Raw genomic sequence first — 15,422 nt, forward strand, 5'->3', positions numbered from 1 at the left:
TAATAAGAATATACTCCTCTGCATTCACCTCAGAAGCAACAGATAATGGAGCAAGTTCATGTATATTGGTTTTCATGATTATGCCATTGCCGTTGTACAGTGAAATGCCTATGGATGGAGTACATTTAGAATTGAATTCACAAAAGTCCTTTTAAGAATATACTCTGTGGCTTTCAGCTCAGAAGCAACAAAATATGGGGAATTTCATGGGGGACGGAAGGGAGACGATTTGAATCGAGGTGAACAGGGCAAGATAATGCACTTAGCTGAAGGAAAGCTGTGAATTACGTAAAATATTAAGATAGCTAATGCAGGACACAACAGAAGCAGGTACACTTGAATAAAGTGATGTCTGTTTCCTTGTCCATAATGACACAACTTACTATAATGGGTTAACAAAATGTAACTAGCAAGTTGGCCTATGATTAGATAGGTTTTCAACGGAGGCATATAAAAGTCAAAGGGCCTCACCACGAGTTAGCTAGTAGCCCTTAAATCCGGTGGTACCAGAATTAGCTCTGCCAATAACGAAACACTGCATTATGAATTGGTGCAAATACCGCCGGACCCAAAACGCAACGGTGCTATTACAGCCGGCGGTATCACAGCCGGCATCAATAGTGCCGACAACGCAAAGCGCAATCACAGCTGTGTCACAAGTGCATGTACAGTGGTATTAGCGCCGAAAACCAACGGCAATACAGCATAGAATTACCTCCAGCTGGAGGTAAATTAACCCAGGTGCCAGGAATCAAGCCACAGGTGCATACAATGCACACCAGAGGGCTATATAAGACTCACACAGGCCACAAACACTGTTTCCAGCACCATGATGCCATTATATGCTGGAAGCTGGGAACAGCAACTGCTCATGCTAAGCCTGGACCTTCAGAGTCAGGACAACCAGGCCAGAGGACAGGGAGTACTGGGAGTGGGGGAGCAATGAGAAGGAGGAGGAGGAAGAGGAGGAGAACAGCCCTAGCAAAACGAGCACCCATCCCCAGGATCGGGCCATCACCCTGGGCCCTCAGCGATACCCAGTTGGTTACTGAGTACCACATCAGATGTGAGACCATCACTGAGCTGCTGGCCACAATCCAAGGCGACATAGGAAGCATGATCAATAACCGTACAGCTTTGCCCCCACTGATGAAGCTTGTGGCAGTCCTGCAGTTCCTGGGGACAGGCAGCTGCCAGCACTCTATGGTCATGAAGCATGGCATGTCACAGCCCACATTCTGTGCAGTCCTGGGCCAGGTGCTGGATGCCCTCCTGTGCCACGTCAACCAACATATTACACTGCCCACCACCCAGGCCCAGGTCAACAAAATGAAGGCAACGTTCCATGCCACCGCACAAATGCCTAATGTCATAGCATCCATTGACTGTACCCATGTAGCATTGGTGGTTACGGTTGGTTGGAGGAACGGGAAGCATTACCACTCTCTCAATGTGGAGGTGACTTGAGGCCCTGACCTCACAATCAGCCACTGCTGTGCCCGCTTCCCAGGTTCCACCCACGACTCCATGGTCCTACGCAATAGCACACTGCCAGGATTCATGGAGGTGGACAGAAGACAAGAGACATGGATAGTGGATGAGCACCATCCCTTCCACATATGCACAGTGAAGCACCAAACAAAAAATGGGGGCGTGGCAACACAGAAAGAAAGCATGGCATGACAAGTGGCTGCACTGGCAGCCCCAGGCAGCACCTGCAACAACGACAGGGGGCATTCAAGTGAGCATGTACTTGTCGGACACACACCACTGCCATCACAACAACATATCACACCACATGTACCACAATGCAGAACAGCACAGATCCACACAGCAGCACCAAACAGCATGGCAACCAATGCCATGGCCATGTGCCCATGTGCACACACCAGGGACACACCACAGAACACCCACCATATTCACACAGGGTGCATGCCACCACTTACAAATGCTGCACAGCTATTACACATTCACATTGCATGGGCGTGATGCACACATGCACGCACACAGCTTACAAAGCCCAGATACGTTTTGATAGAAAACACAAGTATGAGACAATTGACTGATATCTACATGTCACCCCATGCAGGTGACTCTGGATATCCGCAGCTGGTGTGGCTGATGACCCCGGTGCATGACTCATATACACGGCATGAGATGACCTACAACCATGCCCACAGCCGGACCATGTATGCATTGAGCGCACCTTTGGTTCCTCAAGGCACAATTTCCTAGATCTCACTGGTGGAGCCCTAATGTATGCCACTGAGAAATTAGGGGAAATTAGGGGAAATGTGTACTGGTGTGTACACTGCTCCATAACATTTGCTTGAGGAGGAATGTGCCACCACCCCAGTGAGGAAGCCAGAGTAGATACTCACAGAGATGACATGAGGGAATAGAGACTGGCTGTCAGGCATTAATGGACAATTCTTCCTAGAACAACACCCCACCCCTGTCCACTACCAGCACTGTGAATAAGTTGCACATGTACACAATCAGGAATGTACACACATTATTGATGTTCAACTAACTTTTATCTAACATTTTGCACCAACTGACCCCTTTCCACCGCCCACCACCAATTCATATCACACAATTCCCCCTCCCCTACCCACCACCAACTCCCCAGAACACAATCCCCCCTACTCAAAGTTCCCATGTATGGCCACCCAGACCAACATTCATCAAGCCTATCAATGTGGTGGGTGGTGATCTGTTGTGCAGCTGGTGCAGGGACTGACACCTAGGGGTGTTTTCCTGCGACTCCTTGGTAGGCTTTGTTGACATTGAAGGGATTGAGCCAGCCCGCTGCAGCTGTTGCTGTTGGAGCTCATTGCTGTCAACAGGGTAGCCAAAGGAAGGGGTGTGTCTGTGTCCGGCTCAGGGTGTGCATGCACCGGCGGCATGCTTGGGCCTGGGGGCTCTGGCTGATCTCTCGGCCACATGAATGCCTCTCTGTTGTGGGTGGAGTGTTGCGTGCACAGACTCCAACCTGGAGTCGCTGGCCCTGCAGCATGGTCAGAGTCACTGCTGCTGTCTTTGGCGGTGTCCACAGCAGCAGAGGTGTCAACTGGTGCAATTGGTGTGATCCTGGTGGCCTGCAATGAGGGTGTAGGGCTGCCCCTGCTTTGATGGGTTGTAGTGGGCTGTATCTGGTGCCTATGGGTGGCGTATCTGCCCCTTTGTGAGGTCGTGCTTGAGGTGGCTGTGTCGCAGAACTGCGTACTCCCAGACGGACCAGCCGCCTCTTCCTCCCTCAACGCCTTTGGAATTTCTGGTGTGCCTGTAAGGGACATAGGTGATGGCGTTAGGTCACATTTCCCCACGTGTTTTTGCATGAATGGCATTGTATACATGGTGATGACTGGTGGCGGGGGTAATGAACCGATGACATGCCTTGTCTGGGGCATTTGCAGGTCGATTGACAGTGATGGCAACCGGTGCCGAAATGGGGGGCACTTATGGGTTTTAGCATTTGGACAGTGTGGGGATGGGAAGATTGTGTTGTAGGGCCACTTGTTATTATGCATGCATGCCTCTGATACCCATGCAGCCACCTTTTGCCGGGTAATATTTGGGGGGGGGTGGCGGGGTACATGTCACTGGCAGGTCCCTATGGGGTACTGCTGTGCTGCCCCCATGTATGTTTAGTGCTTGGCACTTGGATGAGTCCCTTGCCTGCGCTCACCACTGCTCTGACTCACAGGGGTGGGATGGTGCACTGGCACATGGATGCTGCTGTAGGTGCCTGTACGGCACCCACTCACTTTGCAATGCCCAGCTCATGGGTCTGTCCACTGGGTCATGCTGTGCTAGGCTGTCATTGTTGCATGCACATGGTTTGGGGTTGGGGGGGTTGACTCACCTTCTGCCTGCTGGAGGCCAGCACCCACCTCGGCACCAACAACGCCCTTGATGCCCTCCATGTCCAGCACTGAGCTGCACTTTCTCTCCCACGATTTAGTGCAAGTCATGGCACTGTCCCTCCAGCTCTGGCTAAACTCTCCTGCCTGTGTTGGGCCAGCAGTCCCCAGACCTGCACCCGCAGGTCATTCAATCTTTTCCTGCAGGCTTCCCCATCCCGGGGGACGCAGGCATCTGCACTGACCTTCTGACTCACCGTCTGCCAGATGGCTGTGCGACGCTGGACAGATGTTTTACGTTGCCTCGCACCATACAGATCATCATGGTGTGCCACAACCTCATCCACAAGCACCACCAGCTCCCACTCTGTAAATTCTGGTTTTCTGAGGCGATCTTGTGCAGCTTTGCCCCTGACCCTCTCCTGATACATCCTGAATGTTTTGCTGGTGTGGATGGCTGCAGTAAGTTGAGATTTTGAATGGATTGTGTTTTCCAAAATGGCCATCAACTGACGCTATTATGGCAGAATTTCCAGCAGTAGCCCTTATTTGGGTGCAGTTAACGCCAGGCACTAATAGCTTTAACGTCTGAGTGGGGGGTGGATGGATGCATGCCAGGTTGCGATGCAGTGCAGATACTGCCACATGACCCTGTGGTGACACTATTTGCGCCCAGAGGTAATTTTGCTGAGTTACCGCCTAACTCGTGATGAGGCCCATAGTGAGTTTGATAGAAGACACTGCTCAAAAACAAACAGTCCTCTGACATTTGTGGCATATGAGCATATGATACAGAGTGTGCTGCAAATGGGAGCATGGAAGTGAATACAAGCAAGCCAAAGATGACATTTGGGAGCTGCGTACCAGCCAGCCATAAAGTGGAGGCCAGCAAAATGTAACTGTTGTGCAAAAATAATTTTGACACATGAGACAGCAACACATGTTCATTGAATAAACTGTTTCCATTTTAAAAACAGGCAAAAAGGCTACTCTGTTTTTATTGATTATCCTCGAAAATAATTAGAAGTATTAGGCTGAGGAATGTTAGCATTTTATATTCAGGTTTTGTTTTACGGAATTTGTTTTTATTTTCTTTGCTAAGCAATTGGAGTTTTTGTTTTTACAATACAGGGAAGATTGAAAGGTTACAAAAAGGTGTTCATGCATTGTGTTAGGAACATATTGTCGTAAGCAGTGGTTTGTTGTTGAGGCTTCCCGGTATCAAAATGGGTCAGGGATTTAGCAGCACAAGACAGCACAGATTATTCGGCACCCTTCGTCAAAGGCTACAAAATGATTTTGAAACATATAGTTGGTTTCAGAGCATATATTTTAGGCATAGAATATTGATTCTAAAAGGCCCAGAATGATCATATAATTCTTTTTCCTAGATACACAAATTAGACATGTTTAACCACGTTCAGTCTCTAAAGGCTCAATTTATTTAACCCTTAACTGCTGAAGTGGGTGGAGTCTACTGATTCTTTATGGGAAGTCAGGACTAATATAGGTGCCCTTACCACGGAAGTGGTACATTAATTTAAATAATTAGATGTACAATTGCAAATAGTGAAATTATTATTCGGGATTTATGATCCCTGTTGGAGATGATACAACATTCTGGATGCACTGCTTTATTGTGATGATTGAAGAACATATGGAAACATGTTTCAATAGAAACCTAAACATTTTACACCAATGTGTTATTCTTGCATGCTCTCAAAAGGTCAAGTGGCTGTTTCAAGGAGTGAACATGAATGACCTATGTTGTTATAAATAAATGTGCAATTGAAAAATATATGCATGAACACACTTCTTAAAACACACTCCTCATTATCATGGAAAGTAGTGCCTAGAAGAATAGCATAATTAAGAGGCATGGTTTGCAGGAAGTAGACAAATCAATTGATCACTGACTCAATATTCTATATGTTCTTGAAAAACAGAGTAGAGATTTAAGATGGGTCTTGTGGATAGTTGCTAGTGTGCCCCTATGGCCCTGTGAGCCCCCCCAGCATAGGGAACAAACACGACACAGTGTTCTCTGTCTCGGCTCCATGGTCGAATTGGTGATCCATGGCACACCCCGTTTATTACATACACACATGGTGGAGATGCGTTATTCCACCGCATGTGTGCCCTTAAAAGGTACAGACACCACACTCCACCTTTTTCATAAGAAAACAGAATACAATAGGAGGCACACAAATATAGTTTCAACATTTCACTGCAAACATAACAACACCCATTTATTTACTTCTCTCCCAGTCCCACACATTTATGCTCAGCCCGTGAACTGGGCACACCAGTTCAGGGATCCAACACATAGTCACTGAGATGGGCAGGCTTCCCCTTCCTGCCCACTGGGGATACCTCCTGCCCACCTCCTAGATCGGGCTCTCCTCACCGGCATCCCCTCAACACAGAGGACTCACCAGATGGGCCAGGCCACATCCCTCATCCGGTACTTCATCACAGTCTCTTCGCAGGGTCGCCTCCTGTCTGGTCTCCCCCACATTTGTAAAGAAACTGGCATTTCGGGTAACAGTGGCAGTTCCATCCGACGGAATCACCATAGAGCCATGCACAGTTACCACATCCATGGGACTAGGCTCATAAATCAGTGACAGCTTGCCTTGTGACTGCCAGTTCCTCATTAATACTTTATCACCGCGGGTCAACTGATGGGGTCGGAGTCCTCTTCTAACATTCTCTCCTTCTGTCCTCAATCTCCTTCCTTGCTCCATCTGAGCATCATCGATCACTGCTGGTTCTCGCTCCCCCACTTCAGGTATTAACCTCCTCAGACACCATCGAAACATGACTTCGGCAGGTGCCACTCCAGTCGAAGCATGAGCAAGGGCCCTGTACACCCTCAGAAACTGGTACAGCACCCGTTGTAGGCATTGGCCCTGTCCTTAAGCAATCTAGAACACTTTGTTGAGGGTCCTCATGAACCACTCGGCCACGCCATTGGCACAGGGCCAGACTGGTGTAATATTTATGTGATGTATGCCATACTCTTCCATCAACTGAACAAAACTATCTCCTTGGAATGGCAGTCCATTATCAGAGCACAGGGCCTGAGACAACCCATGCATGGCAAAAATCTTTTCCAGGGATATTGCCACCTTATCAAATGACACTGACTCAATTAACTTGACCTCGGTGCACCGTGACCACTCGTCCACCACCACTTAGAAGTGACTGTCTCTGCCGGTGGAACCAAAGTCTGCATGCACACTTTCCCAGGGCCTTGTTCCTCGGGGTATCGCTTCAATGAGGGGCTCTCTCTGTGCCGGGGCAGTCGCCTGATACCACACACAGGCTGACACAAACTCTTCCACATGTTTCTCAAGGTCAGGGAACCACACTTTCTGGCCTAACATTGCTTTCGTCTTCACTGTTCCTTGATGACCCTGGTGCACCAGTTCGAAGACTTGCAGGAGTTTATTCATCGGCACCACAATGCGGTCTCCCCGGAATAGGATCCCTGACTTGAAAAATGTCAGCTCCCCCTTCACCCTCCACAACTGTTCTAGTGCCAGCCGCGCCTCTTGGGTTCTTTGTGCCAGGGTGTCCACCACCGACTTCCACAACCCCTGCTGAAGGGCCTCCTTCAGTATCAGGAAACATGCATCCTCTGCCATGTCCTTTTCACGCTCTTGGAGTGGCACTGAGTTGGTGGTTGCCGTTTCCACAATCAACTGCACATGCTTGTTGGCCTCCACACTACTGCTATGTTCACGTTCTTCGACCTCGCGTCTTGGGAGCCTTGACAGATAATCTGCTGTGTTGTTGTTGCCCAGCGGATACACCAGCGAGACCCAATACTCCAGGAGCACTTGTATCCACCGTTCAATGTGGGCTGGGGGCTTTGATGACAAGCCAGCCATGATCAGCAGCAGAGGCTTGTGGTTGGTCACCACTGTTACCGGACAGCCGAGCACGTAGATTTGAAAATGCCGACACCTCCATAAGACCGCCAGGGCCTCCCACTCAATCTGCAAATAGCGCTGCTCTGCTTCAGACAGTGCCCTGCTCGCATAGGCGATCGGTCTGATCTGTCCTTGTGCGTCCGTTTGGGTAAGGGCCGCACCCAGACCAAATGGGCTGGCATCCACCACCACCTCCTGACAACGACAGATCGAAAGGACACCATGGTGTCTTCTGCTGTTAGCACCCCTTTTACATCCTCAAAAGCAGCTTGCTCCAGCTGGCCCCACTGCCACATTGCATCTTTCCTGTTGAGGCTTCTCAGAGGCTTCGACCTGGAGTCTAGGTTCCGGATGAAATGACCACAGCAGGTGATAATCCCCAGAAAGCTCTGTACTTCAGTTATATTCTCTGGGGCCCTTGCCACAACGATGTCCTTGACCTTCCGGGGGTCTGAGAGAGTAAATTATGACATTGAATGCCCCTGGTGGAAATAAGTGTTACTATTTGTTTTCTGGCCCTAAGAAGAGTCCCTTTCATTGGGGCAAAATGTCAGAAGCTCGCTAGAGTTAAAATACATGTAAAAAGAGATTGCTTATACCACATCGATTATACAATGGATGAAGCATGCTACTGCAGCATTGTTATTCCTTCAATCTTATTGCTCACCAGATTTATTATAAGCAGTCATGAGTTTTTTAATTACTACATGGGCCATAAGGAAGCTCTACTTATATATGCTCAGTTCAGTTCATGCCAAAACTGGATTGTGTATCATTAACTCTTTCTCTGTGTGTTCAATGTTGCGTGCCCTTTGCCTTCTCTTGTGTTCCATTTCTTCATCAATCTCTCTTTGTTTCCTTGCCTCCTCCCTGGCCCTTTCCTCTTCCTGTCTTTTCATCTCTCTTCTCTCATTTGCTCTACGTACTTCTTCATCTCAGCATCTTTGCATTCTTTTATCTCTTAATTTCTGTTCTTCCTCTTCTCTTTTCTTTTCTAACTTGTCCCGTTCTTCAACTGCTCTTTGCCTGTTGTCATACCTTCTTTGCTCTTCTGCTCTCTCCTGCTTCCTCAACTGTTCATCTTGATGCAATTGTTCCCATCTTTGTCTACTCTTTCTTTTAGCTTCATTGTCCTTCAATCCTTTCTCTCATTCTTTGTCTTTCTTATCTTGCTCGTCCTGATCTTCATTTTGCCTTACTTCCTCACTACTCTTCCCATCAAGTTTGAGCAATATCTGACTGCCCATCCATTCATTCTGTATGAGCGCTACCTCGTCAGATTTATCTTTCTCTTCTTTCCATCTCTTTATTTATCTTTCTATGTCTAGGGACATACATGGTCATTCACCTCTCTCCTTTTCTCATTGGACTTGAGGGATTACATCTCTTTATGGAGTTATTTTGGTACTCTCATTACTGCTACATGCAGGTGATTTATGTGTTGGGTTGCTATACGCTGTTGCTGCCTATATATATCCTTCATCTTTCGTCCTTTCGTCATTTAATTCAGGTACGGTAGGGGGAGCAGAAGGCTCTTCACCACCCTCTTTACACTGGTTTAGCATCCAGTCCTCAGGAGGCAGGTCTTCCCTGTCCTCCATGTACATCTTCCAAAGCTCTAAGCTAGCTAACCTCTTTTCTACCTTCTTTCCCATGTACACTGCGTGCAAATATGTGATGTCTTGCAAAACTGCTTTGGACAGTGATCCCCCTTATGGCCATGGTATGAAAATGTTATTTGCTGTGTCCTTAACCCATTCTGCACTGTACTGTTTAAGCTTGGGTGCATGTTTTGGCAGCTGTGTGCACAAGTGTATAAGCGGAGTAACATCCTCCATCATGACTAGTCACAATTGACTGTCAATACTCACCGTTATTTTATACAAATAAATACTATTCAGAAAAATAATGCAATAGGAGTGTGCACCAATCGTCGTAGCTGCAAGCCTCTATTTCACTTTACTTCAATCTACTTATTCAATGAACATTATCAGTCGAATAAATAAATAAATAATCACTTTTCAGCCTTTTACCACAATCAATTACTTTTCGTTTCTTCACTACCTCACCATATACAACACATACAATATACAAACAAACCGACAAACTGGCCGGCCACTTAAATCTCTGTCACCGCTCCTTGTGACTTATTTCTGCCCCTAATAATGACTCCGATCGGAGTATGAATTTTCCTCTTTAATGATCCTTGATCGTTTGTAGCCTAGGTACGTCCACTTGGACTTTAGGACAAATTCCTTCTATACCTGCTTGATTTAGGATTCCGGGCTTATCATATAGATCGCTCCTCGTCTGTATACCTTAAACTGTGATGCTCTATGTTAATACACCCCAACCAACCCTCTGTTTCTCTTTCCCCGTTATCCCTTTATCACTTTCCCCACTCAATACCCATTCATCATTTGCCCTCTCTCTCAGTCTACCCACCATTCGTGTTTCAGCTTCTCACCCTTGAGATCGCCTCCTCCTCATCCAGCCTCTTCAGCCTTCGGTCCCCTCAGCTGCCTGTAGAAATCGGGAGAGGGATTCTGTGAAATGAGTGACCCGTCCCACCTATCTTTTAGTGACTTGCACGTTTATTTAATGGCCGCTATCTACAGGGAGCTTCAAGTTCCTCCAGCTAAATGGCAGAGAACACTCAATATTCCAAGACCCTTAAAAGCTTACTAAATCGATGGGTCTTAAACCATCTTCTCTCTGCTACCACATGAACCTGTGTACCCAACACTAGGCCCTTTGCGACGAGGTAGCAATACTTTGAGATGGATGGAGATGCACAATATCCTCAAACATCAAAAACAGACTGACTCAGGAAGTTGGCAAAGTACGTCTGTTTTAATATCAATTATCTAAAACAGGGAGTTACAACGAACATCAACAAGCATCCGCTCGATCTTCTCACTCAACGAATTTCATAAAAAACCCAACATTTATAGTTAAAACGTATCATCATTGACGTCAATCTACGTTGAAAACTACAACAACCTACTTGGGAAAGTGATTGGCTTAACGGGAACATCTAAGTATACATTCCATACTTGTTGGGAATGTGATTGGGTCTCTATCATCAGGTGGGGCAACTAAGTCATCCTCTAGTACAAGTCAGTACGAACATCATCAAATACATGATGTCCCATTGGTTACACAATCCGCAGGGCTCTCTATTATGTGTCCCTCTACAACAGGTTGGCACCCTTGCACCCCTCTGTACTATTCCACACACGCTAGTAGGACACATGCAGGCACCCAGGTGCTAGTGAGCTGGTCATAAACATAGCTTCCCTTCTCTGGCCTTCGGGCACAGGTACCTGCTCACCCTGCCACCCTCCTGCACTGCCTCCAGGCCACCCCTTGCACTGGGGCCTGTATCTGTACCCTTACAGCCCCCTACCCATTCTTCTTCTGCACTTTGATACACCTTATCAGCCAAACCTAGCATTTTGCCACTTTCCAGCTGCACTCCCACTGTTTATCACCTTTGTTTATTTATTTATTTTACTTATTATCACTTATTCTGTTATCTCCTCTGTTCTGCACTTTCCAATTTTTCCCCCCTTCCATGCGCTTTCCCCCTTTTCCCTTTCCTATGCACTTGCGCGTTCTTAATGTCACTGGACCTACTAAGATCGTTGTTTCTGTTCTCCCTTGTTCCCCTCCCTTTGCCTGGTCACGCTCTGAAACACTTGTGTACGAGCGCAATATAAATAAAATATAATTTCATTTAATTTCAGTTCTACTCATTTCATTAGCATTTCATCTACCATCACTCGTGCGCTCTTCCGGTCAATTAGCCCTTTACACATTGGCCTTGGAAATGTTCTCTGTACCTCAGAATAAAAGGGAGTAGAGGCATGCTTTGTTTCTTGGTACTGATACAGCCCAACTCAGTATCTATTTTGACCCATCCACGTGATTAAAGACCCTAGTTCAGAGCTTTTTGGTATTTGAAATACTATTAACTGATGAACTTCTGACGTCTTCAATGTTTTGGAGTTTTTTTTTCTTTTCACACATTCAGTAGCTTCTGAACAAACATGCAAACTCACAGTGGCCTTGACTTCCTGGTGCTGGGCCAGCCCCGCTCTTCTTGAATCTACCTCTGGTATTAAGTCATTTTCCAACTGCGCCACACTGAAAAAGCCTGTCTATTTACTGGGGCCAAACTCTGCTAATCGTGCATTTGTGGAAAATCTAGTCTATCTATTCCTATGTGTATACATTGGCACATTGCCACAATCTATTCACTAGCCAGCCTTTATGAATACTTAAGGCCTCAATGCCCTATTACGAGGTCCCCTTGCGGGACCCGCTCTGGACATCTGATCAGACCAGACGTCTTTTGCGGGTTCCGCGTGGGGACTAGCATGTTAACAACAGGTCCGTCATTAATAAGCCCGTTGTTAACATGCTCCCCATTCCCATTGAGCCCTATAGGGGCCCTATAGGGGCTCAAATGGGGATGGTCTGGGTTCTGGGTTCCCTGAATGGGGAAATACCGGGCCCTCCAAAGTCAGAATGGCCCGGTATTTCCCCATTCAAGGACCACAGACCCGGACCCGAGTTTGGAGGCAGCCATGCCCTTATTAAGGGCATGGCTGCCTCCAAACTCGTAATGAGGCCCTTGGTCTGCTTGCGTTACTGCATCTGTACAGTTGTAAAATGACTTGGCGTTTTCTTCATTCTTTCTGTAGCATGAGCATCTTCATCTTGAGCCCGAAATATTGCTCATCTTTAACACCTCCTCTTAAAATCTTCATAGAATGCTTACATTCATCATCCTCTTTCTCCTTTCTGGATATGTCAGCTCTGCTTCGCTTGAAATCATCAATCTTCTCTTTGGCTCATTTTTCACACTTTTACCGGGATTTCATTCACATGACCATCATATTGACGCAAGTGCATATATGGCTTTATCAATGGGTATCTTACTTATAGGATTCTTTTTGGTACAGGTACTCTCACTGGCACTGCACGTGTCTCACACTCTGGCTCCCAAAATCTTGACATCACGGGGTCGGAGCGTTGAGTGAGGGTACTTGGCTCCATCTCTACACAATTTTTTATGATCATCTAGTGCGCTGACAACTCTGCCTGAAAAGTTCTTCTTGTGGCAAGAGATAAAAGATGGTGATCAGCAGGACAAGGGCCAGGGACGTCCCTTGAAAGGAGAAGTCATTCTTAGGTTGTCTGATTGAAATGTGGAGGGTGGGACCTGGAAGTCATGCAAAAAGACTAGTTCCCTTGTTTGCCATGAATGTGCAGTGCACTTGGGCAGCCAGTGCTTTTGGCTTGTTGCCAATGTTTGTGAAAAACTGCTACACCGGGCACTCTTTATGGTCACTGGATGTCTCATGACATTTTTCCACCTCATAATCATCCAACTCATACTCCTGTTACTCATTTGCTATTTTTCCTCTGTCATCTTCTCTGCGTCATCCATGTGGTGAGGGTGATAGTGATACTGGTGGTCGCTGGGGGGCTGCAGCTGCCTTCACAGCTGCCACGCTGTTTGTTCCTGCTGACTAATTACAAGTACGTCTACTTCTCCCGTGCTGAAATCTCCAGCTTCCAGTATTTGCCTGCCTCCTCCTTAATGACACCAACATCCTGCGTACATTCACTAACCTCATGCAAAACAAACCTCCTCTTTCAGATTGATCCCCTTAGTCACTCCAGTCACCTCCTCAATCTCTCGTGACACCACCAACCGATCACCACCCTCCAACATAACTTTATCTACTGCACCTGAATGTGTCCTAACTTCTTCCTCAATAACTTTAACACCATCTCCTTAATTGGAACTAGCTTCCATAAGAACCCCCCACCCCTGGCATCCAAGCTCCTGCACACTTCATTCCTTCTCCAAGCTCCTTCTTACAACTCCTTCTGAACTCCATCCTACAACTCTGTCTCCAGATGCTGCCTACCTTCTGGTTGAGGGTAGCTACTTGTTTCTCTAATTTGGTGAGGCCCTGCTATTGGCCACACCTAATATCGATTTGCAGTTGTAGAGGTGGACCAAACGGTATACCTGGAAAATGTCAAATATTTTTTTCTTAACTATCCTTTACCGCATATTTTACAGTTAACAAAACATCGAATTCGAATGCTGCATGTTTGATCCTGTTGCATACACAATATACGACAGTTCACAAATATTTTCTCATGCCTGTAATGTATGTGCTTTCCACGCTGGTTTTATTTGGTCGCGCATATCTGCTGTTTTCAGGGCAGTTGCTGAGTAATGACAATGTCCAACTGCCTTTCAACACAATTTTATCTAGGAAATAGGAAGTGCACAGAGAGGTCTTCTCTGAATGAGGCCTAAAGAAGAGAAAACCCAGGAAAGTGCAGCATTTAAACTAAGGAAATATCACAGGGTTCCGTCATATCTAATTCAAGTGAAATCAGGCGGAGTAACCGTCTTTGTCGGGACTCATGTAGAAACAACAGCTAGTGACATTAGATAAGTGAACTTACCTTGCAGTTGCGTGTATGGGCATCTCTTTCTTCCGTCGCTCTGCTTTGTGATGACTGTAGTCTGTTTCATGGAATTATTTGCGTGTAAAGCAGGGATTTGCGTGCCATTCTGGCTACAAATCACCATTTTACACGCAAATAATTCCATGAATCAGCTTGAAACGCATGTCACAAGCAAATTTCCCTGTCAGCCTGCGGCAGACTTTCCACGTCTGAACCATTACACTTCAGAACCGCTTGGTGAGAAGTAGCTGAATGGAAAAACAACACATTATTTGTAAGTATTGAAAGAGGATTACTAAATCCAGCATTAAGTAAACAGTGCTAATGCTGGAAAATGTACGTTTGAAAGTAAAATTAATGGTATTTATGAAATGTTTATTTTCTTGTAAAAGTGACTTTTAATTAAGCAATAAACCCCGAGCCGCGGGGGCATTACCGAATCAGGTAATGCCCAGGGCCCAATAGTTATAGGCCTCAGCGAAAATAAAAATACCTGAATCCCCGGTGGGGGACGATGGTGGCCTTCGACTGTGTGGAGCCTCGGAGCGGGGATGGCCCCGTTCGAGCCTCCTCATTGGCTGAGGGGCTGCCACGCCCCTCGACAAGAACAAAGGAGTGGAATCTTGGCCAAGGGATACACGGCCAGGTAAAACCCCGGCAAGGGCCAATCAGAATGGTTGTTACATTCTGGTTGACCCTCGCCGGGTACTAATGTTGGATACGCTGATGGTGCCCGGGGCGTGTCGGCGGTGGTTATAGAAAATTAAAAGTCACTTATACATGAAAATGTAATAAATATTGTTAATTTAACTTATAAACGTACAATATATGCCTTTCTTTTATACAGTATTTTCAATTATGTATGGTTAGATTAATTTGAGTCAACATCTATGTGATCATTACACGCCTCCATTTTCGAACTCACTGTTTTCGGATTCAACATTTTCAGGCACGCAGTGATCACATCGGCCTGACCAAGCCTTTAAAAGCAGTTTCAGCCATTTTGAATTTCACTCATATGCGGTTGGAGTCCTCAGGTAGACTGTAAAGGCCCTTGCATTGGTGCTTACCGTTAGTGTTGCTTCCAGGGGCTGGTAAGCAAGCTCATAGTGAGTTT

At 46.6% G+C, this 15,422-nt stretch overlaps 1 pseudogene; it reads right to left on the minus strand.

Moving 5' to 3' along the window:
• Nucleotides 1–12,218: 12,218 nt before the first annotated feature.
• Nucleotides 12,219–12,362, minus strand: LOC138499046 (small nucleolar RNA SNORA49; annotated as a pseudogene).
• Between the last annotated feature and the right edge of the window lie 3,060 nt (nucleotides 12,363–15,422).

This window comes from Ambystoma mexicanum, chromosome 5q (assembly GCF_040938575.1).
Source record: "Ambystoma mexicanum isolate Mex_15411 chromosome 5q, UKY_AmexF1_1, whole genome shotgun sequence".
Taxonomy (NCBI): Eukaryota; Metazoa; Chordata; class Amphibia; order Caudata; family Ambystomatidae; genus Ambystoma; species Ambystoma mexicanum.